At 36.6% G+C, this 6,478-nt stretch overlaps 1 non-coding gene across 1 annotated transcript; it reads right to left on the bottom strand.

Moving 5' to 3' along the window:
* Positions 1–6,372: 6,372 nt before the first annotated feature.
* Positions 6,373–6,478, bottom strand: LOC120105616. Its single transcript, XR_005507955.1, has one exon. It is a non-coding gene; the product is annotated as a small nucleolar RNA R71 (small nucleolar RNA).

Genomic DNA, 6,478 nt, shown 5'->3' with positions numbered 1-6,478 from the left:
AAGAAGAGCATCTTCAGTACTTGTAGCATGAACTGTGACAAGGAATATGATCGCTCGTGCGTTTCTTGGTCTTTGTTTACATAGCTCTGTTTACGGTCATCTATCTGCTGTGATATGTAGGTTGAAGTGGCTTTTGTCCAACTTACTGGCCTACCACATGTGGAAGGGAAATAGCTAAACTAATATGAAAATAGATGAATAGCCAGCAGTTGTTAGTCTCTTGGTCGGCATCCTTCTTCTGAGGACAAAAATCCTACGATGCACACGCCAAAAAATATCATATTTTCTATAGTACTTATCTTAAAGCCATGTTGAAAATTTAAGTGTCTCTGATGAGTACAACTAATGCCATGTTGAAAAAAAATACATTGCACATGAACTGATCTTTAGAACTTATCTCTTAAAGTGGTCCATCAAACATTATTACTTCACATATATGGCAACTCTGAGGCTGTAACTTTAACAACCTACTCTTCTAGCAGTTCAATTGTGGGTTCCCAATATTGTACAATATCACTTGACACACTTTTGTTTTCTTGTTGCTGGAGTTCACTCCAGATGCAACAGCCATGATATTTTTATCAAATATTTAATGTTGGTACACTGAACCATATGATTTTTTTCCCTATCCAAGTGCATCAGATCCGTCGAGTTCTACCAAGCAAAACTTTTTGAGCCCCAGTTTTGATCCTCCAAGGTTATTTGTCATGTTGGCCTAGCATTGATCATGTGAAAGTGATTCTACAATAAAAGCAATTTAGATGCAAACAAATTTGTACTCTGCACCCTTTGAAGTAATTGAAGATGTATCACACATCTAGGTTCTCACATGCCCAAGAACTGTGGTTCTTTTTGAGATTATTCTAATAATACTAGTATCTAGTACATGTAATGCATATAATTTATTCAAGATGAGGAAGTATTTGATGGATGGTTAAATCCTATTAATCAATATCTTTTCGACTAGCTCTGATAATTGTATTCCTTGTAAAGTTTAATATACCTGTTTCCTTTAGACGCCTCTTTTTCAATTCATTTATTCTATTGACACCTTGCAATTTACATAGACACATATATAACTTTCCTCCCATCTTATTGGACATAGTTGTTTTATAGTTTGAAGAGATAGCTGAGAATTACTATGTTATTATACTTGAAAAGAAAGAGAAGAAAAAGATTCCATATGCTTGCTTTGAATTTTGGTTCTTGTCTACTCTATACCTCTATAAACTATATAAAACAGTTTCCAGTAAACTGATAACAGGTTTTGTCAAGTTAATTTAAATCTAAGTTGGATTAAAATTCTGCCCTTTATAATCAAAATATTTTTGAAAGCAAAAAAAAAGTAATAAGCAAACCAAAACTCAATTGATATCTTTTGTAAAGACTTGAAAGATAAAATATTTCCAGCAAAATGCATCTAGAGTACTTCATGATTGTGAGCAAAATTCTATTTATGCAACTAGTCACTTATCATGTAGTAGTGTATGGATATGTAGGTTCAAAATGGCTAGCACATCGAGATCCAAGTCAGAGTTGCTAGCACATCATCATTTACTTCAGAAAACCATGACAAATGTATGTGTCTTTTTAGCTATAGAAATGTGCAGTTAATATAGTCGGTGCATCAAAAGATAGAGAAGTGATTTTTCTAACAGTAATGATATGAATTTCATACTATGTTTTGAATACTAGATCTTATACTAGATCTTTCTCATGAGTAAGCTCTAGAGAGGAGGTACCAACAAACTGATCCAAATCCCTTTTGGCACAAAGAGAGAAAAATGGAAAAATTGTTAAATAAATATAAGGGAAAATATGAAAAGGATGAAAGATGTAGTGGAAAGAAGAAAAGGATGGCAAAGGAGGGGGGAGAGGAGGTAAGGAAGAGAGACTAGATTCTTGCATGCTTAAAACACTCACTAAATTGACTCAAAACTCTGCCCAAGTCAATTCGACTTAGCAAATTTTCGAGCCAACTTGGCATAGAACTTTGGTATATATAAAACTTGACTTTTGGACTAGGCTTAACCTGTTTGACTTGGCGAGCAACTTTACAATCAATTCGATTTGTTTGTCTCAACTGAGTTTCAAATAATAAATATGCTCATGGTTCAGCCATGTTGCTTTTAAAGTCCACAAATTATCTAACATTATATAAGTGTAATATATATTATATGGGAGTTAAAATCATTAAAATATACTGAACAATGCTATAAATATATGGATAATTATACTATAGTTATTTGTCAGATGTATATCTACATACAATATATGTATGTATTATATGCATCCTATTGAAATCAGTAATTATATAACTATACATATTATTTTGATCTTTATGATTTATTATCCAGCCTTGATGTATAAGACCCATAATGTACTCAATCAAGTCTTTGAACTGTCTCAACTTAGCCAACTTTTGAGTTGAGTTGAGTTTTTGAATTGGTTTATTGGAAGGATTGAAGAAGTCGTCAACCATTCTTGGTCTTATTTTGAGAAAATAGTAGAGATTTGGGAACCTCATCATAAGGCTTAGGACATCTTCAATCCCTTCTCTGTTTAGATGTATATCTATGTACAAAAATAAATATGTATCATATGCATGCTATTGAAATTACTAATTTACATAACTATATTGTATTTTTTTGATCTTTATAATTTATTAATTAGTCCTGATGTATAAGAACCATTAGGTACTTGATCGAGTCTTTAAGTTGTCTCAACTCAGTTGACTTTTGGGTTGAGTCAAGTTTTTCGATTTTGAACCATGCTTTATTGGTAAGATTGAAGAATCCATCGGGCACAATGTCATCCTATTTCACAAGAAGAGCAGGAATTCAAGAACCTTGTCATAAGGCATTGGGCCTCTTTGATAAGTGCTGAATAATTTATAATTTAGTTATCTTTTCATAGCACTTATCAATGTTCTTAAACTGATAAATACATATTTTACCATGAAATTGAATAAACAATGAAATAAATTTAAATTATGGTAAGAAGTAAATAATTCTTTTCTTAAAACCGACTCTGAACTTGTCTCTCTTCCGGTTGCGATCTTTCATGAAAACTACAAGAAAACATATAAGGAGGAGATTGTGTTGACCTGAATTATTAACCTGATGGAGTTGCAATCAAGCTAAGGGTATAATTCAATGGGCTTTGGTCCTGGTTAGATTGAAAGTTATAATTGTATGGAAAAATATTTGATTAACCCTTTTATTAAGTCACGGTCTGATCTGGTTGAGTTCAATCTGAAGCGGCTTAGTAAGAATAAAATGACATTGGGCTCAAGAACAAGTTCAAGCAAATCAACGATCATGACCCACCTCAAACCCAAAGTCAATTCCCAACTAATGCCTTGCGTGCCTTCATATAAAATTTATAATTTAAAATATATATAATAAAATAAAATAATAAAATAAATAAAAATAATTTCGGGAAGAATTACTGGATTCACTGTTCATATGAACAGTGTCCCGTGAAAACACTGTTCATATGAATAGTGTTTTAAAAATATATATATATAAATCAATAAAAAATAAATAAATAAATAATAAAAAAAATCCACTGTTTATCTTCTTCCTCCCGCTATCCCGCTGTTTATTCGTCCCGCTATCTATCCTTCCCAGCTTCCCAACCACGTGATCACCATGCGTGCAGCCAGTTCCTCCCGTCGATCCCGCCAGCGATGCAGATCCTCCACGCGGTGCAGCCGGCGACCAGCCCCTCCGCGATCACCGTGCGTGCAGCCAGCCTCCCATTCCTCCGCCTCTTTCTCCGCCTGCATCCCCGCCTCCGCGTTGCCGTTCCGATCGTCCAAGACAGGCTCCCAGCATATCACGCCACGGATCCGGCCACCTTCTCCTTCGGCTCCTCCCAACGCGCCCGTTTCTCCTTCAGCCAGCATCCCGGATGATCCGATCCCACGGCCATCCAACTCCTTCCGTCCGACTGCAAGCATGATCCCAGCCCCCTTCCGAATTTGAGATCTTTTGCGTCCGTAAGCATCACGTGTCAACTCCATTCTGGAATCCCCAGCCTGTGATCCGGCCCTTCATCTGCCTCCCGGCACCACGCCCCAAAATCAGCTGCCGTGATCCGCTCTTCCTTCTCTCCGCGTGCGCCGGACGGCTATAAAAAGAGGGCGTTCGGTGGCAGCAAGGAGGAGAAAGGGGGGGGAGAGCTCGGTTTTGAAGAACAGAGGAGGCTCTGTTCGGGAGAAAAGAAATAAAAAAAAAGAGAATGAAGGGAGGCTGGGAGCGGATCAATTAGTGAAAGAAAATGATGCGGATGGCGTGGAGCATCTCAGCAAGCCGATCAAAGTCGCCGAGCATCATGAGTGGCTGAATCCTGGTTTAGGGGTTTGATGAAGCCATGGATGAGTATTTGTGTTGCATTTCTTTGATTTTTAGCGTTGTAAGACAGTTGCATACTCAATGAAATTATGATCTTAAAATGTCTTGTTTAATTTATGTAAGATGTTTATCTTGTAGAAAGTCTTTTGCATGAATTAATCTAGTTTATCGAAATTGAATCCAATACCTGTGGTTTGGAAGAGATTGCTATGCAACTATCGGATTTATCTTTGAGAAATTAATCATCAGATGAATCATGCTAAATAGGACAGACCATGCCTATCCTTAGAAAAGATGGTTTGTGCCAGGCTTAGATGACTCATACTGTGGGTTAGATTTCAGCTTTTTGTATGATTGCCCTAACTTGTAGTTAAGAGCAATCAGATCATACACGCATCTAAGTCATTGAAAGCATCACACTTACGAATCCATCGGTGGATTCTAGCCCTAAACACCTCTCTCCATAGATAATTCATACTACTACACCCATATTAATTCTTATGTTTTTATCATTTACTCTAGCTTATCCTTTTTGAAGTAATTATTTAATTAGAAAAAATAACTTGTCTCCAATTCCTGTGGACCGACACCCGTAATCACTGTCCTACAGGATACGTGCTATTGCGTGGTTTATTTTCAAAATTGAAATAACCGATCAATTTTTGGCGCCGTTGCCGGAGATTGCTAGCATAGTTATTTTTCTTATTAAAAAAATTTATTTAAAAATTAAAAAAATTTCTTAAAAAAAATTCTATTATTGTTACTTTTCTTATCTTCTTTTTCTCCCTTACTAATTTTTATTTATTTTTTTATATATATATTATTTGATCAGGAATCGAGGAAAAAAAATTTGGGATGATCAAAAGCAGAACTGCCGGAAAAGAAATGCTGTAGAGGTTTGCAAAAAAAAAAAAAAAAAAAAATTGCTGGGGAAATTTTCTTTGGTAACCTCTAAACTTTTCTTATTTAAATTAATTATTGGTTTGAAATTTTGTGGTGATTGTTTGATTTTAATTATAGCAAAATTGTGAATGCATGCTTGATACACATACACAAATCAATTTGCACATAGTAAGGGCAATCACCCCAACAAGATAAGAGCCGGATTTTATCACCGGACTCTTGCCCAACTTAGGTGAACTCAATCTCACATAGTGTCATCTTTAATTAAAATCAATTAGACGTTGGCCCCTAGGGACATTCGAGCTCAATAGGACGAAGATCACCGAAGGTTGCACCAATTTCGCTCTGTGGCTTAGTTGATGTCTAGGCAAGCTTTGTCCCTATAAGGGAGACAGTTCATCTGTTCGAGGCAAGTGGGTTTTAAGTGGGACCTTTGCGAACGCATCGTGACCCCTCCACTTACCTGGGAGCTTACCTGGTCAACTCGGTTCATTAGACCGGATTGGAGGCTTAGGTGCCCTCTTCAAACCAGTTAGGAGCTGTCTAGTGATTTTAGGACAAATCAAGGACTGATGTGTTTTTCTTTTATTGCATGCTTGACTGATCGAGTACTAATGTATGCAAGGGAGTCGTTCTAGAGTACGTGAGCTATTACCTTTTGACCCTGAAATAGAACGAACCCTTAGGAACATTCGAGCTAAGATCAAAACATTAGGATCATCCCCACCTCTTAAGATGGCTGAAGAACAACCCAAACTCCTGAGGGAATACTTTACTCCCACTATTTACACTTCCCCATCTTGCATTCGATTACCTGAGGTAGCAGCTGTACAATATGAAATAAAGTCTAGTGTGATCCAAATGCTTCCATCTTTTTATGGGCTCACCAATGAAGATCCATATAAACACCTAGATGAATTCCTTGAGATTTGCACCACTGTCAAGATTCAGAATTTCACTGATGATGCTCTGAAACTTAGATTATTCCCCTTCTCCCTTAAAGATAGAGCCAAGCAATGGTTGAATTCTTTAGAAGCCAACTCGATTCATTCTTGGGGTCAAATGCAACAAGAATTCTTAAAAAAATACTTTCCCATAGGAAGAACGAACCAGTTTAGACGTGCTATTACAAGCTTCTCCCAAACTGAGAGAGAAGAATTTCATGAAACTTGGGAGAGATTTCGGGACCTAATCTGTAAATGCCCACATCATCAAAT

This window comes from Phoenix dactylifera, unplaced genomic scaffold (assembly GCF_009389715.1).
Source record: "Phoenix dactylifera cultivar Barhee BC4 unplaced genomic scaffold, palm_55x_up_171113_PBpolish2nd_filt_p 000320F, whole genome shotgun sequence".
NCBI classification, from domain to species: Eukaryota; Viridiplantae; Streptophyta; class Magnoliopsida; order Arecales; family Arecaceae; genus Phoenix; species Phoenix dactylifera.
This window is presented reverse-complemented; position numbering and strand designations above follow the sequence as displayed.